This window comes from Mustela nigripes, chromosome 12 (assembly GCF_022355385.1).
Source record: "Mustela nigripes isolate SB6536 chromosome 12, MUSNIG.SB6536, whole genome shotgun sequence".
NCBI lineage: Eukaryota > Metazoa > Chordata > Mammalia > Carnivora > Mustelidae > Mustela > Mustela nigripes.
Window position 1 is genome coordinate 89,189,808 of NC_081568.1, and position 26,550 is coordinate 89,216,357.

The 26,550-nt window shown below is 40.6% G+C and overlaps 1 protein-coding gene across 5 annotated transcripts in view; it reads right to left on the bottom strand.

The window, feature by feature from the left end:
• The window catches only part of LOC132028661 (cAMP-specific 3',5'-cyclic phosphodiesterase 4D-like), a 907,530-nt gene that overhangs the window by 871,262 nt on the left and 9,718 nt on the right, over positions 1–26,550 (bottom strand). For 4 of the 5 annotated variants that reach the window (XR_009407493.1, XM_059417920.1, XM_059417919.1 and 1 more), the window contains exon 1: positions 4,484–4,605. The exons of the other annotated variant lie outside the window; for it this stretch is intronic. The gene's annotated coding sequence lies outside the window, so the exon portion shown is untranslated. Of the gene's footprint in view, positions 1–4,483; positions 4,606–26,550 lie in introns of those variants that run through there. 5 annotated transcript variants of the gene reach the window in all.

Below are 26,550 nucleotides of genomic sequence, written 5' to 3' on the forward strand. Positions count from 1 at the left end.
AAGAAGATGAAAGAAGAAGAAAGAATTATGTCACATGATGCAAGTGTTAGCTTGTGCTACGGCAGCATCATTTTGCAACCCAGAAATGTATCAGATCAAAGGGTTGTACAGTTTAAAGTTATACAGTACCATAGGTCACTTACATCTCAATTAGCTGGGTGGATAAAAGAAGTTTTAAAATATTCTTTCATTACCACTCACATTATTAAAGAGTACCCTTGTCCAATCCTCAACGGCACAAGAAAGTCAGGACAAAGTTTCCAATTAACAGCTTCATTTGTATACTACAAATGAAATTCCTTCGTTTCTAGAAGTTCCTTCATGAAATGCTGGGTGGGGTTCTTGGGCTAAAGATGGGAGAAGATCCATTCCATTCCTATTAGCATCACTTACTGTGCTTCCTGTTCAATTCCCCCTAAAGAGAAACAAGGGCTCTACAGGTGCTAGAAGTGCTTCAGAATAACTGATATTAACTGCTGGAAAATAATTAAACGCTTCACAATAAGAGTCCAACGGGTAGGACAAAGCTGTGGCCGATAACCCAAAAAATAAGATGACCATCCAAAGTGAAACTATATAAAAATTTGGAGTTTCCAACTACCCATTGACCTTTCTGAATTATTCAGGAAGTCATTCTGACCATTCACCGTATTCCTGGGATAAGCAACATTTTAAAACCTACACACTTATGCCATTACTTCAATTTAATAAAGCGAGTCAATACAGGAATAAATAGTCCCAGAGTATCTGTCAGTCTGAATTTCCTAACTCACATTCTCCTGTAAGGAAAATACATCCTTTAAAACTTCAACATTAGCAATTCTAAATGTACACTGTGACGGATGGCTTATCTCACTCCTGGCTTAGTGCTCTATCTAAGCTGAAGGAAAATCACCATACAAGCTTAACCACCAAGAAAACCCATCCTGGCTGAGGGAAAAAGACACAGCTCAGAAAAGTAATCAAATCAGTACAAAACGCGTCTGATATTTTCCCTTTTAAATTGGTAACTTATACTTTTATTAGTATGCCGATAAGAATAGTTATCTTAAGTAACATTCATATGACACTTAGAAGTTTACTAAAGATGGCCTCACATACAATACAACATTACTAGTCACAATAACAGTATTGGTATTTTTAATATGCAAGTAATTGACAGATAAGGAGGCTCTAAAGTCTTTGTAACATTTCAAGATTAAACAGCAAAGACTTTCTTTGCTTTAAAAAAGCATTTCTCCAGTACTGGGACTATGCTATGGAAGTAAAGGAACTAGTGCCATGAGCATCTGTAATATTATTAATGTGTAGACACATAATACTTCGTAATACACAAAGAAATGAAACATTCTTTCACAAACACTTTCTCATCGTGCTGCTGATACACACCAGTACAGTAAAATACCTGGACATAGGTCATTGCTTTCATTTTACAGACATAGAGACTGAGGCTTAGAAGAATTTAATGACCTGAGCATGAACTCACTGTCTGCAAGATTATTTCACTAAGCCATTAGACCTCCTGAAATTGGAGAGACACAATCTCACTAGTGACTAATGCAAAGGGAAATTACATCATCGGGACATATTACATCATTGAAATGATTGCTTTTAACATAAATGAAAGCTCCTCCCCTACCAAGGGGTAGTGTTGAGCTCCACAAGAGTGTTGTGCAAATCTAAGGCATTTAATTCGTCGTGGTGTAACTGATATGGTGGGGTTGTTGGGGGAAGGGGACAGTGTTTTATACATTTTATTCTGCTTCCTTTAAAACATAATCAAGGTATAACAGCAACTCTTTGGGAAATGGTAATGAGGAGTAATTAAATTCTTGGGCAAAATTAAGCAAGAAGTTTAGTACTATATATACCACTGGTGGGGGGGGGGGGTGTCTTAGAGAAGATCATGTTGTTCCAAAAGCAAAATCCACCAACTAATGGTGGGAAATGTAATTCAATCAAGAAATTCTTTTTTTTTTTTAATTTGGATTTATGTCATTGCTTTAGTAGGTAGTGTTAATAGTTTCCAAGTGCCAGTGTGTATTCATGAACATTTTGCAAATCATAATGTAATGCATTCCTTTTTGGATACATCTTTTGTCAAATCCATCTGTCTATGGTAGATATGCAAAGTTTTACAGATCCTTATCTGTATAAGAACTTCCATGGTCAGACAAAAATGTCTTTAGAAAATAAAAAAAAGTGGAGACAAGAAGGATAGGCTACAATTGTACTGGGGAGATTTCCTTTTTTCACAATGCCTTGTTCACAGCCCTGTGTCCACTGGGCACTTGGAACCCCTCTGCTGTCACTTTTGTTAATATCCTGCCCTCTCCCAAAGAGGAAATGTGAGCCTGGCATCTCAAGAAGAACTGACGAGATTAAATTCCTTCAGAAAGTACCAACACAGGATGTAAAAACTCCTCGTATACAAACAGCACTATTTTCCTGAACCCTCAACACTTGCTCCAAATACCTTCTGAATTGCAAGGGCGGCTTATTAAAGTTTGATCGTTAAGCAGCCGTCAGGTTTTTTTTAATTCATCTTCATAAGAGCCCAAGCATGTTAACATAAAGAATGAAGGCAGGAAAAGGTGGAAGGGACACTACCACAAGAAGGGGCCAGAAGCTCTGTCGGACAAAGCAGCTCCCCCCACAACCACTTCTTAGTCTAGATGGGACCCAAACCACCCTAAGGGATGAGTTACATTCCTGTCATAGATGCACCACTTTCTTCCCCTAATACAGTCAGTTAGGAATGTAGAACAATGAGCAAATCAACTATTATTATGAATGTCAATGGCTACGGAAACTCAAAAAATGAACTCACTATTCTATCTCAATAAAGGAACTCAGACTGTGTCTTCATAATGTAAATGTGTTTCTCAAAGAATATATTAAAACTGCTTTTATTTAAAACTGTTTTATATACATTTGGAAGATACAAAAAAGGATTCTAAGTTGATGATTTTTCTTCCCTTTTACAAATCTCATCCACTGGTGTGACCTAGGAACTCAAACTGCAGCAGGTGAAAATATTTTTAACAAAACTGCGTTTTCAAATGTGATCTTCTGTGATCCAAACATAAGATTTTGCAAAAACACAACTGATGTTCCTCCCTTACTGGCTAAATCTTGTCAGTCATTTAAATAGCTACAACTAAAAAAAAAAAAAAAAAAAAACTGCTCTCGAATATATAAATAATATTTTTATAGGAATTGGCAAGTAATTACTATGGCAATTGGAAGTTTTTATTTGCCACAGGAACCCATGATTTTTAAAAAACTATTCAAATGGTTTACAGTCAAGATTCATACATATGACAAATATCCACATTTGTATCTGTAAGTCTAAAGAGGGAAAATTAGTCAAAAAGCAAACTAGAAAACAACCCCAAATTATCAATTACCTAGTTTTGTGCTGTATTGAGAAAAAGTATAAGAATGATTGCAAGGGAATAAAAATTATTTCTAAACACTGATTTCAGAGGCAAAAGCTCTTTTTTAAGGGAAGTCTGGGAAAATAAAAAATGATTTAAAAGTATAAAGTAAACCGCATATGCTAACCAGTGGATACTCGGTATTAATTCCATGTTAACTACGGATTATGAACTCAGTATTAACTACAGTGTATGCTATAAAAAGTAATACAGTGCAGATGTTTTCCCATTTCTCCTTTTAATCCACTCCAGCTTTCTCTTAAACCTTGTCAGCAACAGAAGTCACCTCCTACCCCACCCCAATCACACAAACTTAACAATGGCTTCCCTGGGATAATCTGATCTGCTTTAAACCTCAAATTCCAATCCACATACTTTCTTCTGTTATGGTTCTGTCTGTGTGTATTTAATGTACTTGTGTTGAGGCTTTTAAAGACAAGCTAGGGATTTCTCATTCAGCTCTCCACCACAGAAACAGAACCACCGAGAAGCATTTCTGTAGATAGAAAAATGTTCCAGTTATCCACACACTGTGTCTTAAGTCATCTTCAGAGGACAGTGAAGAAAAGTATGACTGCCGTAATCAAACATTTCTCCTTCTTCTGTGCTCTAACTGAGTCCCCAAAAGGACAGCTAACATCTGCTGCTCCCTCTCAGGTTTGGGCAGTTGGGGTTGGGGGCGGGGGGGCTAATCTTGAGACTTGCCAGACTCCAGTGTTCTCTTTGACACCAGCAGCCTTTTTTAACCTGCTCGTGTTGGACCTTTATCACCTCCCTGACCCCATAAAGCAAACAGGGCAAGCAAATGTACTCAGCAGCCTCCCTGAAAAGGCAGCTGCCTCTGACCCATGGCTCAAAACTTGAATAACCCTGCCTGGTCTTACAAGCTTTAAGATTAATTGCACTGAACTTGATACATATCGTACAGCACCTTGAAAATGAATCATCCACTAAATCAGTATTTTCTAATTACAATCCCTCCCTCTCGGGGCATGTAATTAATTCACTGAGTTAAAAAAAAAAAATAAGTCAGGATTACTCACACAGTCTTGAAGATGCAATGTCAGCTATTTAGGACAGAAACATCCAAGGCCGTGTTAGAACTCAGTTAGGACTACAAATGCGTTAAAGCAGGAACTGGCAGGCCTCTGGACTACAGCAACTATAGGACTCGTGCTTCTCGTACATGGGGCTATAATTTATGAAACTGAGCCCCAGATCCAGCCAATCAGTTAGCTCCTCATAACAAGTCTAACTGGCTCTGGAAAGCTGAAAGGGCTGCACTAGAACAACAAGGATGAGATATTCCACACAATCCTCTGCTTATCCGGACTCACTTCTCCCTGCGAGGTCAGAGAAAAATCACAGCTTCGCTGTCAGAGGGAAGGAGTGCAGATGACCTGGAAAAATGTGACTAGATCTGGAGCAAGATCTTGTCCGGCTTGGCCATCCCAACCGTGCCTGCATTCAAAGACTAAGCTCCCCCCAGAAAACCAAGGACAGCTACAGCAGCAAAACCTGAGGTAATTTTTGCCTTTTTATTTTTAGGAGGAGTAAGGCTAAGTCAAAATTATGTACATGAAGTCCCTCGGGCAACAAGGGGTGCTCCCATTTTATTTTACCTGTTGCCACTCTCGTCTTCTGTACAATCATTTGCTACAAAGTCTGAGGAGGGGGAGGCTTAATACACTTGAAACACGCTTGAAACCAAAATGATCATCTGTGGGGGAAGAGAGGTCATTTTTCAGAACAGTTTTAGCCCTACCTTTTCACATGGGCAGCATTTTTGCCCACTCCTTGCCCCCACAGAAACAAGAATAAAGGACGCTGAGGCAGGGAGGAGGGGAGAGGCATTTCATAAGCACAATAAAATGCTTTTGCTATCTCAAAGGAAATAACTGAGCTCAGAGAGTAAATTGGGAAGATCGGTTACTGCTCAGTTCCTCTGGCCCTTGGCACTGAGGCCACATGAGAAGGTACCAGAATGTACCGTGGTGAGATTGAGGGGGCAGACAGAGATGACAGAGCTGACGGAGCTCCCGTGGTCCTGTTGTTCCCTTGGCGATGTTTTCCTGAGTACCCATTACATTCCGAGGTGTTAGTTACAGCAACTACTTTTTATACCGAACTTCTAAATTTGCAGTTATTAAAGGATCTGTGGGAAACATTTGTGAAATGACTAAAATAGAAAGCAGGGGGAGGGGGGGAAGAATTGACATTCCACATAATCCAAACACCACACCCTTAGATGCTTGACATACTTCACTTAATGACAAATGTTTCCAAGTCCTCAGCAAATCATGTGTCTTCAACAAATTTTGTTCCAAGTGTAACATCAGCAACAACAGCAAAGCTTTGTAATACACTTTTAAAGAACAAAATCAATCATTATGCATTCCAAGTGACAACAGAATCTTTACAATATTCAAATCCTGTCAGTTTTACGTGTTCCCAAAGGAAAAAGTGGGGAAGGGAGACTCACTTTGTTAAGTCATAAAATACAAAGAATAGGAGCAGTAGAGACATTCATGCACTTTTTGTTTGCTGCAGATAATTGACTGAATTCAACATGAGATTTGACACCAAGAAGAAAAACATACCAGGACACAGAGAACTGAAAAAGTCATCCTTTGGCAATTCCCACCCCTAAGGTTGGGTCTTTGAAGTGTCCAATTTGTGACTAGCTAGGGAAGGATATTTCTCCTCAGCACAATTTTTTTAACTTATTAAGCCTTTATTTATTTGACAGTGTTGTTGCCTACAATCACTAGGTGAGAACCAAAACTTCTAAGGAAGCCAGTTGCTGAAACTGTTGCTCCCTTTAGTCTAATTTAACATGGATTATCTAGTCCAATGTGGGAAGCAGGCCCTTAAATTAATATTGTCACTGAATCCTCAACATACAGAACTCCCCGTGTCCTATTACCTTAATAAAATTCCATTAAAAGCCCCAAATTCCATTAAAAGCCAAGTCCCATGTCCAGATCTCCATTTGTCAACGGACAAGTCCAAGAATACCCTAAATTGAGGTCCATAAGTCATGTCACATGTATTTTTCCCAACATTTCCCAGAGGGAGACTTCACCTCCAAAATCTTTGAACACAACCATCTCACCACCCAAGACAATGGCTAATGAGCATCTAGCAAGTCTCTCAGTTAGAAGCTTTCACGGTTTCTCTACATTCTGTGTCAACATACAGCTAAGTCCCAGACCCCCAGCTCCCTGACCTTGACAAACACTAAGCATTTTGTTTGACTCAACTTCAAGGTGTTCATCTGCTCATAGGTAATGTTTGCCCCCAAAACAGTCATGATGGGAGCTTTCTGCGCTGTCTTGCCTTCCAGAACTTAAATCAACTGTGGTAGCCTCAGACATGTTACTTGTACTTGACAATGTTAGGGGGATTGTTAGCCTAACAATTAGGGGAATCGTTAGGCTAACAATGTTAGTCCTCCTAGCTGGAGCCCTCACACAGCAGTGAAATCCTGACACTGAAACGAAGAAAGTGCTACCTCACCATGATCCAGCCTGAACTGATCATGTTGTTTACATTTGTATCTTTGCCCTATTAACAACAATGCCAAGAAGGAAAATATTACAAAATATACATACCAATACAATCATCTTCTCTGGGCTCAAAGTGCCAGTGCAATGTGTTAGAGTCTGCTTCAAGCAACCGTGCTTCTTAACACATCAGGGTTTCTATCAGCAGGTTCTGGGTAGGGACCCTCTCTCTTATCACCACCACCTATTAGTGTTGACTAGGACATCAGGCACTGTCTAAGAAGTTCATGATATTCAAGGGCCACCCAAACAGCTGAATTCAAGTCTTACTCATTTCTTTGATCACAGACAAGAATTAAGATGATCCTGATAAAAGAAAAAGAACTCAGGAATGCAAACCTTTTTCTGAACAAAGAGCTGTCAGCAAATCTCAAATATCAAGGCAGCTACAGTTGACTGAAAAGTGTCCCTCAACCTGGGCCAAGAATGATTCCTACTTCCATAAGCCAATTTATCTGGCACTGTGGTTTATGTAGCCAAAAGAGTCACTTGTGAGGTAACTATAGGAAACACTCAGACCCACCACATTGACCCACCACTGGTGTGTCAAGCCAGTTCACACGGATAGGGTATAAACCCACTCCAGGTACTGTGAACAGAAAGCCCTGTTCTTTTCACAATGCTGGACTCTGCCTTAAGATACCCTAGCTCTTGGGACCAGTTTGCTGCTTGGCAATGGCTGATACCTCAAATGCTGACACTTAGAGCCAGCATCTTAGGATGTAAACTGAAAGAGAAATAGCTGCTTAGAAAAGTGTTAACAAGGCTTGTCTTGCTTTAACAAAGCAAAAAATAAAATTTACACTTAAATAAAAAGACATGGGTACTAGAAATTTAAGTCTGCGGCCATCACTGGGATGAAGTTCACGCTCTTGGTTCAGGTAACACAACACTTTATCTGGACACATGGATCTCAAATTCAAATTTGCTCTTGGCACATGGAAATTTGTGGTTAGTGGCTTTTGTTGTTCTAAAAGACAGGAGTTTTAACCCATGAAGTAATGGAGCTTGTTGTTTTTTGTTTTTGTTTTTGTTTTTGCTTGTTGTTTTTTGGGTTTTTGGTTTTTTTTTTTAATTCAGCCTCTCCTCAGAACATGAATGTATGGACACATACAAATAAGATTGTAAAAACATATTACATCTAAAATTAACATAAGTCAATAAACTTTTGCATTCCTACATGGTCAAAACTCATCTTCTAGATAACAGACTCAAAAGAAGGGTCAATTTTTCTTTGCTTCTACTGTTTGTCAAAGTTTCCTGAACTCCACGTGACACTACATATACCAAAAAAATAGCAATTGCTTACATTTAGTAAGAGAAAAATGTGCATTCCTAATATGCGACACTAAAACCACCTCTGTTTCAAGCTAAGGGTAAGTATTGTGACATGGAGGTTCACAGCATAGATTCTAGGTCAGGCCACTTGGGTTCAAATACCAGCTCTGACCCTTAACTGTGGACCCTGGACAAATTACTTAACAGCCATATGCCTCGGTTTCCTTATCTGTAAAATGGTACCACACACAATCATTACCTCGTGGGCCTGGGTGAAGATTCATCGGACAAGGCATGCTGAGAACTAAGATTTTTACACAGTTAGGGTTCATCATTAAGTTCATTGTGATAAGCATACACTATAGCCAACATGGAGGTGAATTACTCAACAGCTAGATATGCTGAAATATATCTACTAACATCACATAGCTCATTTCGGGTAATGTTTACAAATAGAATCTTGTCTTCAGGCCTGCAAGATAACAACTCAGGGAGACATGTCAGTCACTGTTGATTGTCAGTGTTCTGCCTAGTTATCACCTGACACTTTTAACCTGGCCCTGCATCCAGTGTCATAACACGACGCTAACCTAGGCAATGACATGGAAAGGTGTAATTGTAGCAGACATGATTCTTATGATAGTTGGCATAAAGTTCAGGCTACTTTAAAGATTCCTGCACGAGCAGGGAAATACAATTCAAAACCACAATGAAATACCACCTCACACCAATCAGAATGGCTAAAATTAACAGTCAGGAAATGACAGATGTTGGTGAGGATGCGGAGAAAGGGGAACCCTCCTACACTCTTGGTGGGAATGCAAGCTGGTGCAGCCACTCTGGAAAACAGCATGGAGGTTCCTCAAAAAGTTGAAAATAGAGCTACCCCACGACCCAGCAATCACACTACTGGGTATTTACCCTAAAGATACAAATGTAGGGATCCGAAGGGGAACATGCACCGGAATGTTTATAGCAGCAATGTCCACAATAGCCAAACCATGGAAAGAACCTAGATGTCCATCAACAGATGAATGGACAAAGATGTGAGATGTATGTATGCACGTATATATGTATGTGTGTGTGTGTGTGTGTGTGTGTGTGTGTGTGTGAATACTATGCAGCCATCAAAAGAAATGAAATCTTGCCATTTGCAATAATGTGGATGGAACTAGAGGATATTATGCAAAGCAAAATAAGTCAAGCAGAGAAAGACAATTATCATATGATCTCTCTAATATGAGGAATTTGAGAGGCAGGGCAGGGGGTTTGTCAGGGGTAGGGAAGGAAAAAATGAAACAAGATGGGATCAGGAGGGAGACAAACCATAAGAGACTCTTACTCTCACAAAACAAACTGAGGGTGGCTGGGAGTTGGGTGGGTAGGGAGAGGGTGGCTGGGTAATGGACACTGGGGAGGGTATATGCTATGGTGAGTGCTGTGAATTGTGTAAGACTGATGATTCACAGATCTGTACCTCTGGGGCAAATAATACATTACATGTTAATAAAAATAAATACATACATACATAAAAGATTACTGCATGAAGGCAAAAAAATAATGGAAGCCATTAATCTTCAGTCATGGTACCCTAACAAAAAAAGATATGAAGGAAGGAAAAAAAGAGAGTTACCTATAACCAAGAGCTGTGCTGATTAGCTGATTATCCAACTACATCAACCATGTTCTAGAATTCATGCTGACTTCTCAGCTTAAATATGAGAAAACACTGAAGCTAATTATCTCCTTTCCTTCCTGTGATGGGAGATTTCTCAGAGCAGGGGATATTAACTGGGACTTCAACCTGCTCGTGAAGAAGGTACAGAGGAAAAAAACAGACTCAACTTGGTAAGGGAAGAGCCACCCTAGGGAAGGACTGTGTACTTCTAAACTCAATGATTCATTCATTCATTCATTCACTCACTCATAAGTGGTCTTGCCCCCTATTCCCTCTCACTGCCTCATAACAGCACCACCCCCAACCTCTCGCCCTCTGCCCCAGACACATCTAACTCCTTACAGTTAGGAGCACCGACTTTCTCTTTCACCCTTCTCTAGAGGTACCCCTTCACCTGCCTGCCCTTCTGCACATCCCTACCTCCCTCCTACTAAGCCTCTTTCTACCCACCTCCTCTCCATGGAAGGTGGTTATTGCCTACTGAGTAGATTAATGGATCAGTACCACTTATCGCATGAATTAACACTAAAGGACCTATAAACAGTAAGGAAACTGGGGAACATTTTTATTTTAGAAAAAAAAAGTTTAAGAATGAAATTTGGCTGCATAGTATTCCATTATGGAATACTATGCAGCCATCAAAAGAAATGAAATCTTGCCATTTGCAACAACATGGATGGAACTAGAGCGTATCATGCTTAGCGAAATAAGTCAAGCAGAGAAAGACAACTATCATATGATCTCCCTGATATGAGGAAGTGGTGATGCAACATGGAGGCTTAAGTGGGTAGAAGAAGAATAAATGAAACAAGATGGGATTGGGAGGGAGACAAACCATAAGTGACTCTTAATCTCACAAAACAAACTGAGGGTTGCCGGGGGGAGGGGGTTTGGGAGAAGGGGGTGGGATTATGGTCATTGGGGAGGGTATGTGCTTTGGTGAGTGCTGTGAAGTGTGTAAACCTGGTGATTCACAGACCTGTACCCCTGGGGATAAAAATATATGTTTATAAAAAATAAAAAATTTAAAAAAAAAAAAAAAAAAAGAATGAAATTTGGGGCACTTCACAAAATCCAAAATGAAATCAAATATTAAAGCTTAAAACACCTATAAACTCTTTGCTGAAGTTAGAGAATCATCTCTGGTCTTTCTCAGCAAGTTGATAAAGAAACTCAGAAGGGGGCACCTGCATGTCTGACTTGGTTTTGGCTCCGGTCATGATCTCATGGGTCACGATATCGAGGCCCCGTCAGGCTCTGCGCTCAAGAGGGAGTCTGCTTGAAGATTCTCTCCCTCTGCCCCTTTCCCCACTTGTACATGCAATCACTCTCTCCCTCTCTCTTTCTCAAATAAATAAATCTGGGGGGGGGGGGGAATTCAAGGAAACCCACCATGGTTGCTAGAAATGGCTGCATAAGTGAAAGTTTTATATGGAGGCTGGCAGGGAGTTGAATGAGCTAAGTCTCAATTATTCTAATTATCTGTTCCTAGCAGAGGAACATGAAGGCCAGGGCTCTCAGATTCAGAGATAGGGGATCACCTCCCATTGCACCCTATGCAGGTTCAGTGACAGAGTCAGACAAGAATGTCTCTCTCCTGGGCCCACTTGTGCCCTGAGGCCTTGTCACATGGGGCATCCCTGCGGTCCAGGCTGCTGACTGAAGGGACAGTCACCTGGCACTAGACACTGAACAAAGACAAGGAGGGTGGGAGGGGTACAGAATCGTAGTAAATTATGTGCTGGAGAGTAATCTTCAGGATCGTGATCCAGGTCCAGTTTGTCTCTCCCATTTCACCTCTACTCTTTCCTTGACACCAAAAAAAAGTTTGGCCAATCTCCCTAACTTCCTCCACAGAGGAGCCTGCCCTCCTCTGCTCCCATCAAAACAACTGTTACGTGTGCCATCCCCAGAGCAGCCATATTAAAACAGTTGGCGCCAGTATGCTTAAATTCTTCTGTTATCTCCCGAGTAGCACTCAGTTTTAGTAAGGGCTTTCTAAAAATAAAGTTGAGAACCAAAGAAACAATCACATTGAACATTTCAATCCCCTCGGAGCTGGACGGTCAAGACATGCAAAAGGCAGACAGGGCTTTCTGGGTCCTGGGCACCCCACAAGCACACCCACTGACTTCTCCTCTCAAGAGTGGCCGGCCCTATATGCAGAGATCTGGACCAAGGGGAATGCTAAGTTTTCAATCTTCCATGCAATGCCACCACTTACAGCTGGAGACGACAAGCTACCCAGCCACTCATGCCAGCCCTGCCTCTACAGTCTCTAGGTCTTCCCTCTTTACATCCAGAGCACAGGCTGCTGTCAGTGAAGACAAGATTTCTCACTTACTTAACCCTCCTACAACAGAGGTCAATGATTGGTGCCTCAAAAGCCGTCTGGCTCTGGAGACCCCTTTATGATCACCAGCAACTAAAAGAGGCATAGCTTGCTCCGTGTCTCCCGGTCCATTGGAATTTTTTTTTCTTTTTGCCATAAGAATTAAACACAGAAATAAGCGGGGAGTAAAAGAGCAGACTGCACCTGAGTTCCATGTGCATCACAAAATAATACAGCAGCTCTGGAATTCCACGTGCTTCAGAATTATAGAAGGTGCTGTTTCAACTGGGCAAAACCCTGACTCCCACCACAAGGTGTTCATCCTGTGGGTCTACGATGGATCCTAGAAATCTGTGTGCTTTTCCCTTTTTAAACATTTATGTATTTATTTATTTATTTGAGTGAGAGAAACGGAGCATGAGCAGGGGGAGTAACAGAGGGGTAGAGAGAAGCAGGCTCCCCGATGAGCAGGGAGCCAGATGAGGGGCTCAATCCCAGGATCCTGGGATCATGACCTGAGCCAAAAGCAGACACTTAGCCAACTGAGCCACACAATGAAATCTGTGTTTTTATTGGCACCCTTGATGTTTGCAAAGCCATATGCTCATATTAAGAAACATCAAGAGAGTGCATCCTAGCACATTGCTAGTGCTCATCACTTGCTACTTATAACTATCAATAATCAGAACTGATTCCAACTTTGCATGCTCGACTTGGACTTGACCTTTTTCTAAATGAAAATTGCACATAGGCATGGCAGCGTGGTAGCAAGTCAGGGGCTGGTTTCATAGAAGGAAAGAGAAATTAAGACAAAGTCTACTGTGCATCCTTCTAAAGACCTGTTAGCCACTGATGAAAATGCTTGAGGCCCAATTACCATCTCCCCCTTCCATAGTATCCACAGCTCTGAAAAGATAATACCGGAAGCAATTGTCTATGGACCAGAAGTTCCAAAAGTAAAAACACTCCCAATACTGGCACTTTCAGTTTTTCAGCCTCAGACCCAGAAAGAATACAAGGTTATTTGTTTTGGAGCACAAAGCAGGCTGTAGGTAAACATGGAGTTTTGAAATGGTTGAGTCCACCAATTTAGCACAATATAAAAGCCTATCTCAAACCTGATTGGTTGGTGTGTGCTGTGAGTCTTGGCTCTTTTCCACTGCTGTGGACGTGGGGCCACCACAGGTGGCTGGAGCTAACTGTGTCTATTTACACTTGGAATCACTCCTCACAATAAATGGGATGGTCCTTCAGGAAATCTTCTGTTTAGTTGGCATGCTCCCAAGGATAGGACAAAGCTCTGTTGTTTAAGAGCATAAATAACAAAAACTTTGTTCTTCCAAAACCAAGAGGGAAACTGGATCTATCCAAAATCACTTGGTCTTAAACTGCGTAAGGATGACAAGAATGAAATATTATTTTAGGCTGTCCAACAGCATCACTCAGGCTCCTCTCCTGGCCTCAGAAAACAATGACTCAATATGGCCTTTTTCTGACAGGAAAATACTGTTCCAGAGATTTGGAACTTGGGTTCTTCCTGCATTTAAACAAACAGAAGCTATTCAAACCCCACTTAGCTTTCTTGCTTTGAATCGCAGGCAGAGGAATACAGCTGTCTGTACTCACATAGTGAAAGTAAAATAGAAACTGTGAATTGGGGGGGAGGGGGGGATTTAAGTATTTTCTTACTCCATCCCAGGTGCTTGACATGTATTTTATAGTTTGATTCCCTCAGCAATCTCTTGAAGGTTATACTAGCCCCATTTTTACCAAGAATAAGAGAGGCTAAGTAAGTTTCTCTAAGGACACAGAGTTGATTAAGTGTCAGAGCTGGAAAGTAGAAGTTGAAGTAGCTTCAAATCCTACCTGTTAAGATTTAAATGAAAAGCCTCCCGTGTTCCTGTTAATATAATTTTACATAAATGTTATTATTTTGTTTTATAACCTGCATTGTATCCCTAAGTAACTCTTCACATCATATGGAAAGCTCTGTAACATCATTTTTATTGACACCACAGAATTTCCTAGAAGGCAATTTACTAGAATTGATTACACCAGCCCCTACTGATGAACATTCAAGTTATTTCTATTTTTCCTTGTGAATATGCTTTTGCAAACCTATTTTTACATTTATGCAGTTATCCCCTAAGCAAGTCCTCAACTGAGAATTGCTGGACAAAGGAAGTGTATTGTTTTTCCGTTTTCATTTTACACTTCAGCACACATCACCCAATTGCCTTCCAAAAGGTGTGTGACTAGGGCTCTCTGGCATCTAAAACCAATGGAAGCTACTGGTAGTGACGTGAGTGTGCCCATTTCTTCACACTCACAGGCATGCCAGGGTTCAACCAACCATTTACATTTCTACCAAAATGACAGGGGTCACACCAAGAACGTTGTAATTTTTATTTGCATTTATTTCATTATTAGGAAAACCAGACTTTGTTTTTCTCTACGCTTTGGTCACTTGCAATTCTCTCAGAAATTAATCATCCCTATTCTTTTTCTATTTTCTATGAGAGTCTGGACTCCAAAATTCACCACAAACCCTTTCTCCTGCCTCTTGCTTTCTCATTGTCCCTGCCACCCTATCGGACACTTTGATCTAGAGCCCAGCAAAATTCGGTAACATATTGCCAAGGTGATTAGTCAAGTTCCATAAAACATGATCCAAGAAGAAAAACTGGTTAAGTCAAAAGGACAAAAAGCCATAAAATTCTCCTCAGTCTCTGCTTCAGAAAGAGGTCGCTCCCTGACTTTATCAGCATTTGTTTATCTTATAAAAAACAATGATCTGTTCAAATTGAATCTCCCTCTTTAGCACAGAGGAATGTGGAGAACAAGAGAGGGGCCAAGAACAGTTTGGAGGAACATCCCGAGAACAGGGAGTGGGGAGGCAGAGAGGACACACACACACACACACACACACACACATCCGTCCTGCAGGTAGGGGCAGACCACAGACTCATTGATGGTCTGTGCTGAGGCCCAGGTTAGAGATGTCCTCGCTTAAAGGAAACTGAGGCTCACTGGCAAAAAGTGACTTGTCTGAAATCAACTGGCAAATGGTAGTCTCTTGATTCCCTGGGAAGAGCTCATTTTACTGGAGGATACTGGCCAGAAGTAGAGCATAGCTCAGGGTGAATGGCCAGAGCCTAAAACACAGCCTCCCATATGCACAGGATTATGCTGGAAGGCCTCAGGACGACAGAACCATCACTGCAGGCTCAGGCATTTGTGTCCTGGGGACCTAGACCACATGGTTGGACAGCATTGTAGCTGTTAGGCTGGGCAAGATTCAGACTGGCCATGGCTGGAGGATGACAGGAATAATGTTGGGCTGCCCTCTTGTTTCCCTACTCAAGAAAGAAAATGATCAAATCCAAACGGCAAAATGGGGCCACTCTTCAAGTATCCAGCTTCTTCCTTACAAATATCACTTGGAGTATTGGCTTAGCTTGATGAATCTCATCTGTTCAGAATCAGCCATGGTCTGAGCAAAAGAAGACCAAGCTTGGTCACATGGTAGTGCTAGCCTTCCAGACCAGCTTCTGCCTTAGCCCACCCAAGACCCAAATGTGACCAAAATGTCTCAGGAGAGAACAGGACAAGGGCACCCTTTCCCAATTTAGCTGTGGAAAAATGCATGGGTCTTTATCCCCACTTGCATTTCCCTCTGGGAGACCAAAGAGAAGCAGCGAGAAGCTATCCAGTGGCATGAACTCCTTCTGAATAGTACTCCTGCTGATTCCATCCTGAAGAGTTACCAATTCCAACATAGACTGTATTCCACCCAATACAGACCCCAGGGAGGCCTAAACAAGGCAGTATTCTCCATCCCTTCTTGGTTCAAAAGCATGTTTTTCTAAGTCTTTAGACATCCTGTGGCCTAAATGAAAAAAATGGCTCAAACTGAGACTTGAGGAACTGAGTAAGCACATCTAGAAAACTAGCCTAGGCTTGAGCAGAGATGACTGCATCTCTGCTCAAGCCTAGCCAGAAGCTACCCATGCACTGTGCCATTTAATGCTCACAAGGATCCAAGATGGGTCTTAATATCTGCCTAAGACAAAAGAGGAAACAATAAGGGTCCTGCTGGTTCTTCTAGAGAATTTCATTAACTTTCTTGAGGACTTTAAACATTTCTTCAAAAAGACAAAAAGAAAGGCACAGAGGACTCTGTCTCAAATGTTAACCTGTCTCCAAAGTTCATTCCTGGCCACTGAACCCATTGGCTCCCCTCAACCTCCTCCATGGGAAAAAAGTGGTCTCGTGCAGGTGACACTCTGTGGAAATAGGATATTTCCCATAAGAGAAAATTCTTTCCAAAGTGTAGTGCTTACTTCAGGAAAGTTGTATAGATTCCTAGTCATGACACAGGAAGCGTGATACCCCTCAATCAAGGAAAGACTTTGCAAGTAAATTCCAGCAACCCTACTGGTCATAAAAGACTAATAAATAAATAAATAAATAAAGCAGATGGGAGAAGTTATGTTGGCCCAGAACATTTGTGAATACATGAATTCTCCATCTCCAGGGATTCCAGAGGTTTTAATTTGCTGGCTTTGAAGATTGGACTACATGTAATCAGTTTCTGCTTCTTGCCATTCATTTAATTTAGATTAGCCCATCTGTTTCTTTTCTTTTGTCTCCAAAAAGGATCCAAAGAAACTAATTCCCGATTCCAAGGATGAAAGTGATACCACTGAGAAATGTGTAAGATTTACTTCTAATATACCTTACATAGCACTACACTGATAAAATACTTAATTCCATACACTATCCAAAATGATATCTGACTTGATGTTAAGCACCTACAAGAAATTTAATAAATGTGCTTTTACTCATTTATATCCATCCAGGTAACAATGGTGATAATACCAAGCATTTATAGGAAACATAGCTATATTTTAAGATTTTACTTATTTGCAAGAGAAAGAGAGCGAGAGAACATGAGCAAGGGGAGGAGCAGAGGGAGAGGGAGCAGCAGGCTCCCTGCTGAGCCTGGAGCCCAACACAGAGCTCCATCCCAGGACCCTGTGATCATGACCTGGGCCAAAGGCAGACTCTTAACCGACTGAACCGCCCAGGTGTCCCCAAACTTGTCTATTTTCAAAACACTTTCACAAATACTATTTTCAACGAAGCCTCAAAATCTCAGGGAGGGCTGGCAAGGGACTTTGTGCACAGAGGATGAAGGTTTATATGTTGGTGCTACACACTTGTTGGCTGTGTGACCTCAGTCAGGTCACTGAAAGTCTCTGAGCCTCAGCCCTCTCAACTATAAAACAGGAATGGTACTTTTGCCTTCCTTGAAAAGGTGATGAGAGACCCAAAGAAAACAGTTGCTAAAGGCACACCAGGTACCTAATACACCGCAGGCATTTAGAAATGGAGAGGATGATTATGAGAAAGCACGACTGATAGAATCATGCCCTCCCACAGCGGAGGGAATGGAGGATGGAGGGGATTAAATGACAGCCCAGAGACTGCAGCTACCAAGGGCCAGAGCCAGGACCAGTTCCCTGGTCTCCGACGTGCCCAGAGGAAAAGATTCTCTGCTCTATTTGAAAACTTGAGATGTAAAAGATAGAATTTTTGCCAAAACAGGAGTGTTGATCTCTGAACCTTGGGGATAGCCGATTCATGATTTCAGCAGCCTTTGCTCCTTTGAGATCATTAAAATAAAACTTCCTCTCCATGCTAGAGTGGTCAACAGGAAACAAATTAATTCAAGAGACTCTCTCTTCCCATTTGGATAGAGCCCAAACTTCCCGGGGATTTCGTGAGTGTTAGTTACCTTGACAATCACTTGTATCTTTTTTTTTTACCTGCTTTCCAGAATTTACTAATTCTGACATTTTGGTGTGGGTCACCTGCCCTTCAACTGAAATGAACACAGCTTCTGAACCAAACAAACCCAAACTTAAGAGAAGTTTGCCACCTCCACAAAGCTGCTGAGGGTTACCCTATTTAAATATCACCTCGATTAAAATATGCAGCATATCCCTCCAAAGCAGTTATAAAGGTCATTTTAGGAACTTGGCCTCTGACATGTTACAGGCAAAACTCTTTTTATTTTTTTTAAGATATTTTATTTATTTATTTGAGAGAGAGTGAGCGAACACAAGCAAGGGGGAGTGGAACAAGGAGAGGGAGAAGCAGACGGAGCAGGGGGCATGATGCAGGACCCAGTACCAAGACCTCGAGATCATGACCTGAGCAGAAGGCAGATGCTTAACTGACTGAGCCACCCAGGTGTCCCCAGGCAGGACTTTTTTATCTGCACTTTGCCAGGTCTAGAATAGCTCAGTGCTAGAACACTGGGATGCCTTTGCTTGGAACTTTTTAAAATTCAAGTATAATTAGTGTACAACGTTATATTAGTTTCTGGTGTACAGTATAGTAATTCGACAACTCTACCCATTACTCAGGGCTCATCAATGTAAGTATACTTTTAATTCCCTTCACCCATTTCACCCATCGCCCCCCCCCCATCTCTGGTCTGGCAAGAATATCCAATGGGAAAAAGACAGTCTCTTCAACAAACCGTATTGGGGAAACCAGACAGCTATATGTAAAAGAATGAAACTGGACCACTTTCTTATGCCATACACAAAATTAAACCCAAAATGAGTTAAAGACCTAAATGTGGAACTTGAAACCATAAAACCAGTACAAGAAAAACATAAGCAGTATTTACTCTGACATCAGCCATACCAACACTTTTCTAGATATGACTTTGGTAATGGAAACAAAAGCAAAATTAAACTATTGGGACTACCCCAAAATAAAAACTTTTGCACAGGGAAAGAAACCATCAACAAAAGAAAAAAAAAAAAGCAAGTTACTGCATGGAGAAGGTATTTGCAAATGATATATTTTGTTAAGGGGCTAATATCCAAAAATACATAAAGAACTTATCCAATCCAACACCAAAAAGAAATAAATCATCTAACTCAAAAAAGGGCAGAGGACATGAATAAATGTTTTCCTGAAGAAGAGATACAGTTGGCCAATGGACACATGAAAAGATCCTCCACGTCACTCACCATCAGGGGACCTCTTTATAATACATTCCTATATGGTCAGCATTACCAACAATAATTTGAGATATGCCTCCTAAAGTGAGGGAATTTTCAGAGTCTTACAACAAGAACAAAAGTCTATGCAGCACCTGCGTGGCTCAGTCGGCTAAGCATCTGGCTTTGGCTCAGGTCACAATCCCAGAGTCCTGGGACTGAGCCCTGCATCAGGCTTCTGGCTCAGCAGGAGTCCTGCTTCTCCCTCTTCCTCTGCCTACTATACCTACTGCTTGTGCTCTCTCCTTTTTTCCACTCTGACAAATAAATAAATTATAAAATTGAAAAAAAAAGAGTTTATGATACTCTGTGCAGCAAGCTTACATGAGCTTCTGTGAAATCACTGAAATAATCTAATACAGGTGAGTGTCACTCTCATTTGCAGATCTTTGTGATTATATAGATAGAATGTCTGGAGTACACATCACCATACTATATCAATATAAACCTTAGTGAACAAAAAATGCAGAGACAGAGCTACGAAAACAAGTAAAAACATGCCTTGATCTCAAGACAGCAGACTCTACCTGCTAAAAAAAAAAAAAAAAGTTGTAAATATTTTGTTGACACTCTGCCCACTGTGTGATTTAGCTAACAACTGTTCCAAGTCGTTAGTAAATCCTCCCACCGTTTCTTTCTTCTTGGCTTTATTTTTCTTAACTTTCTTTTGTCCTTTGCTTTGTTTGTCTCTGCATTTCTTTGATACTCCTAGCACCTACTTCTATTCCTTTATCCCTCCGCCATTCTTCATGATATGAAAGCACTTTCAGGTAAGTGCTCAAGAAATGGCAAGGGGGATCATTATTATCTTTATCATCTTCATTATTTATGCCAACGCATTATTATTTTGCATTCTCACTACTATCTCTACAACTTGTTCTTCCAGCTTTTATCTGCTCTTCCACAGATTTTTCAGAACATGGCACATAAATATTAATGATAAAAGTAAGATTGAATATCTATTAACTTTTTTTTAAGCTCTGGAAGTACCCAAGCAGGGGGGCAACATCCATCAAAACCATCTGCAAACACAATTGTACTGAAACAAGAGGAGAAGCTCCAAGGATATGAAAGACTTGCTTCTTGGTCTCGGTAAGCTTAGAGCCTAGTCAGAGGGACAAGCCACACAGGGAACAAGATGAACATCTCGAAGAAATACAGGCAACTAGAGTTCACACAGAGGACCAGTTTCCAGCTAGCCAGGTAGAAGTGACCATGTAAGGTTTTCTGAAGGGGAATTGCAAAAGGGAAAATAAAGATGAGAAGTCTGGGGCACGTGGGGAATAAAAGTATTCTGTCTGACCCACCAAGGCCATTTGAGCATTTTCTATAGCTTTTTGCAGCCTCCTAGGGACTCCCCAGTTTTTTGATGTCTTTATCATTTCTGTTCTGAGTATATGATCAAAAGCTGCTTTGGAACTTGAGAAAGCACTAATACGCCTTACTTTATACAATTTTTTGCTGTCTCTTTTGTTTCATGATCTTGCATATTGCTTTTGTGCAACCACAGCCTTCTTCTCTAGTCCTTTCAAGTTTTTCGGGTCTTCTTGGGTATGTATTTTTAGCAGGACATGTGAAAGGTAACACTTTTCAAAAAGCAGCTCTGCGGCATCTGCTGTGTGAGGTATGGGATAACACGGCAACCTTGAGACTTTATTTCTGCCCTCACCCATTGGCTACATTGTCCCTCAGACCATTCAGTCCTCTCTGCAAAAAAGGCCAGGTTGCAAAACAGCCTCATCCACACTGAAATAGGGATGCCAACACAAAATGATCTACATATGGTCTGAATCTGTTAAATGGTTCACCAACTTCAGTGAGCCCCAAGCCTGGGACATAATCATTTCTACCATCTCTTTCAATAGGCTACACCTTCTTTTTCAAAGGGATTTGACATTAACGTTGAAACAGTGACTTAAAAATTAAAATTCATCATGAGGAAAAGGGGGGAGGGATCTTTTTTTTTTTTAAGATGTTATTTATTTATTTATTTATTTGACAGAGATCACAAGCAGGCAGAGAGGCAGGCAGAGAGAAAGGAGGAAGCAGGTTTCCCACTGAGCAGAGAGCCCAATGTAGGGCTCAATCCCAGGACCCTGGGATCATGACCTGAGCCCAGGGCAGAGGCTTAACCCACTGAGCCAACCAGGCTCCCCAGGGGGAGGGATCTTTTAAGTGAGAAGCCAGACTCCTAATACCACAAGTTTCTAACTGCATTCTTAACACAGATAGGATTTGAAACATGGTCTACAAAGAGAGGAGCTCCCCAAAACCAGCCCTCTCCACAGGCCAAAGCATAAAATGAGTCACCTGTGTGCTTGCAAGAAACATGCATTTTGTGCCAAAACAAAAGATGCAATGTCAAATTCAAATGTCTAAATAAATTCTTCTAAATCTCATATTCACACGATGATGTACTTGACTGATCATCCCTGAAAGCTAACATTTCTTGTGAAGGGGATATTGGATAACTAGAAGGAGAAGGGGGGGAGCACCACAAGATGGCACAAGGAGGGGCGACAAAGGCAACAGAGAAAAGGTATACGCTCTTCCACATTATTTCCCAAGGACAGTCATGGCAAAGGCCACCCACGGCATTAGCACTGCACAGAACAGAGCTCTCTCCCTCTGCTCTACGGCACACGCAGGAATCCTGTCTCCCCTACATGCTTGTTTCCAATCTCATAAGTTTAATGAAGTCCAACTTTTACCCAAGTGACATTAGGTGTTAAGAAAATAACATGAGGGGAAAGCATGAGTCACACAAAGTATCCCTTTCTCTACTCAGTTTTGTCTTTTGCAAGAAGAATGAAGAGCTCCAGGAAGCATATCCAGGAACATTTTCCTCCACAAGGAGACACTGAGCTGAACACCCTAGAATACAGCTGTGGATGTCTGCAGACTGCAGACATTTCTCTGGTTCTTTTCATCATAGGTTTCATTTACCAGGCAAATTTTCAAGCCTCAATGAGGCACCCCTAGAGCCAACATAAGAGGCAAACCTCAGATCTATGTAGATAAAATACTCATAGTACACTACTTCAGTTACAGATATCTACTTTGAATTCCAATTTACATGTTTTTAAAAAAATGCTCATCCTGAAATTCATAGCCTTGATTTTTTTACTGAGTCCCCCAGTTTGGTCCCTAGCTCCTTCCCCAAATTGTCATTTTAATTCAGTCCTGCATTCATGCGTACATAAATCCAGTTCTACCATATTATCTTATGTGTGTACCTCTTTGCTGGTGAGTGGGCTTGGGCACAGATTACAAGTTGGCCTGTCCTGCTCAGAACCAGCCCAGCACCAACTGGAGAACAAACCCATTTGCCTCTTCTTCATGGAGGCTTTCAAGTACAGCTGCCAGCCTCCTGGTACCAGATGGATGAGGGCATGGCCCTCCTATGCACACAGCGTGAGGCCCAGGCCTCGGGCTCTGCAAGGTCGCTTAACTAGGCCAAGACTGGCCAACAGGCAGTCAGCACTACCAGAGCGCCTAATTCCATGGAGTAGACAAGAAATGACACAGTTCCTGAGCTGAAAGAACAGAATTTGTATCCACACACAGGTGCACACACACTCCTGCACACCTGTGCACACCTATACATACCTGCTCCTGATGGAGGGAGAAAACACTTATGAAATCCCAAAGAGAATAAAGTTTAAAATTAATGAAAAGTACTACTGAGGCTCTGAGGTTTGGAAGAGGCTATTTTGCAAACGCTTCTTCTATATTCCAAAATAAAACACCAGAGTAAAGAAACACAGAGAAAAGGGAGATATCAGGTGAACTTCTGAAAATGAGTAGCTGAAGAGTTCATTTTCCCAAAAGATAAGAGAAAAAGGCTTATGCTCTTAAAGAAAAGTAGACAGAACTTAAATTTTTTTGGAAAATGGAGATGAGTCAGAGAACAAAAAGGGGAAAGAGAGGAGAGGGGCAAGAGTTGGAAAGGGGGTTGAATGCAAAGGTTTAGACTGAGAAGACATCATGGGAAGAAAAGGGGACTGTTACTGAATAAATGTGAACTGTTTCCATTTCAACTTCTAGCCAAAATAAGTTATGAGATGTTTCGAAATGGGGAATTTAAGAGAAAAGAACAGGACTTCCCTTAGGTAAATAATAGTTCCAGTGGGACAAAATGTTTTTTAACATTTTCTTTCCTCATTTTGAAACATATGTAATTATTCCAAGAATTTGTTGGGGGGGAGAACAAACAAGGAAAAGAAATGCTTCTAGCTCCATCACTGAGAGATAACCTCTGTTGATAGATATTCTCAGTCACTTACACCCACACCGTGATTAGGCTACCTATGCTGTCACTTTCTTATCACATGCTGTCTTGTAATAAAGAGTTTTTCATTATATTAAGTTATCTTTTAATACAACTTTTAGACATTTTAGAATCATGAGCTCCTTTGAGAATCAGATGAAATCCATGAAACTTGAGAACAATGTTCCAAAAGAGCAAAATAGGCCTCATGGAGCTCAAGAACCACCTCAAACTGACTTCTAAACGTCGGACCTAAGTGGGATCTCTGGAACATGAGCTCATTGGTAAGCTGAGACTGCAATAACTGGTTTAATCACATAGTACATACATGGTTTAGCGAAAAAGGACTTAATCTCAGCCATGGCCCTTAGTTTCTGGTTCTCGCTCTACAACTACATATGATGGGTCTCTGGGATCCTTCCCATCTGTGAATCCCTGGAGGCCTGAGAACATCAACCTTCACAGATGAGTTGTAGTTAATCTGCTCTGTAGACGTTCCCTGGTTGGTTTCTGTACCTAGGCTGGATTCCTTGTTGTTCAGGGACAGACAGGACCTTATCTGATTCTATTTTATATCCACTCCAAGAATACAAATTAATGTCAACATTGCTGATTACACATTGGTCACTGCCTTCCATGGTAGGTGTGTAACTCTACTGCACCTGACTTGATATAATAACCAGTAAATAACTGCTAAAATAAACCAACCAGAATGACTGAGATTCTATTTAGAATCTTTCAAAATTACATAAAAATAGATCTATTTTGTTCGGGTTGGCTATACTTCTAGAAAATGTCTAGACACGCATATTCATTGGCCATCTCTTTAACTTAAATAAAATGTTTATACATTATTCCTATTAATTCTGTTCTTTTTAAAAGTTGTATTTATTTATTTATTTGTTTGTTTATTTATTTATTTATCTGAGAGAGAGTGGGGGAAGGGAGAGAGAAAGAGAATCCCAAAACAGATTCCCTGTTGAACAAAGAGCCCTATGGAGTTCCATCCCAAGACCCTGAGATCATGACCTGAGCCGAAATCAAGAGTCAAGACACTCAACAAATTGTGCTACCTGGTGCTCCTTAATTCTGTTCTATTAAGTAACTTAGAACATCAAATTAGTAAATACTGAACTTCTATTCCTAAGACAAATATAGGGTTAGGTTCCTGGGAGCCTGTAGTCACATTTTCATCAACCTGTCTATACATAACTTGGTTTTATATGTGCTACTGTTTAAGATACCTTATTCAATATATCTTTCATTGATTCATTGTCATTAAACACATGGACAATTGCACTATAACTCAGGCCTCAACAAAATTCATCTAATGAATACCTGTCTTCTATAAGACACATTACAGCCTTCTTCTGCTTAAGAATGATACACCACACTTCAGCACTTCACTGGGGGCTGTTTCACAAAATTGCCAGCAAAAAGCACAGAAATACTAAAATGCAGCACTAAATATTCCAAGAAAAGGACAAAGTTTACAGGATGAGAGGTGAAGTAAGAAGACCGAATACTGCATTTTAAGAGACTAAGTAAATGCTTATTGTGTTAGTCAGGATTCTCCAGAGAAACAGAATCAGCTGGACCTAGATATAGAGACACAGAGATGTACACAGAGAGAGCCTGTGGTATAAATGTGAAAACTGGAGTGTTAATGGTGTAAGACTCAGTCAAAGGCGGAAGACTCATGTCTTTGCTCAGCAGTCAGGCAAAGAAAATCAATTCTCCCTTCCTCCATTTTTTTGTCCTATTCAGGTCATCAAAAGACTGGAGTATGCCCAACCACTCTGGGGACTAAGGGTAGAGGGGGTCTTCTTTACTACCAGTTCCATGCTAATCTTACCCACTACCTTCACATCCCCATCCACAAGTAATGTTTAACCAAGTATCTGGGTATCCTGTGACCCAGTAAAGCTGACACACAAAATTAACCACCACACTTGTTAAATCAAAAATACAAAATTTACTCTATGCCCTAGGCTCTCAGATTCACTGAATATAAATCTTCATAAACTCCAAAGAATATAAAGTGGTCAATTATTTGTATTTATTTCATAAGGAACCAGCCTATGACCAAATATCACCTGCCAATAAAACACATTAGACCATGAAGGAACTTAGCGGATGATACCACATCACAGAAGTTTTAAAAATTAATAATAAAAATTTATTCTTAAAATGGTAACATAATATAGAAATCACTGATCTCAATTTATAAACAATAAAACTAAGGATCCAGAGCTGAAGTGATTTTTCCAAGGATGTACAACTAGTGATTAACAGAGTTACTGTTTGAAGCCAGGTTTATTTTACTATAAAACTCACATTCATAACTATATATTGTTTATAGCATATTTCAGGGAAAGAAAAACACATTTCAAAGGTAAAAGCTTGGTTCACATTTCAAGCACTATATTAATTCTGAAAGAAGATAATATTGCAGCCAAAATAATTTTCTAGGTGAAGAAATCAGTCACAAGTCAAATACACAATTCCAGGCCTGGCAGGAAAGTACCACATTTAGTTATTTTTCCAACAACTGATATCCAAAACTGAAAATATGCAATGAAACACAGCTAACCAACAACCATGCAAAAATAAAACTCTAACTAAATGATGAGGAAAACTAATACAATGAAGAATCTATTAGACTGACTTTATAAACAAAAAGGATATGAAACAGTTTTATGTGTATGTGTTTAGAAAGTGAACGTCTCTGAGATGGTGAAAGCCATTTCAGATCAAGACACCTGCCTGCATACTTTTGCATTATCTTTGCATACTTTCACATAGTTAAGCTAGGTTTACATGCTTTATGCTCCCTCTTTTTGAAAGTTATAGAAACAATTCCTAGAATGTTTCAATAACCCAGGACTATCCTTTAGTTTCTAC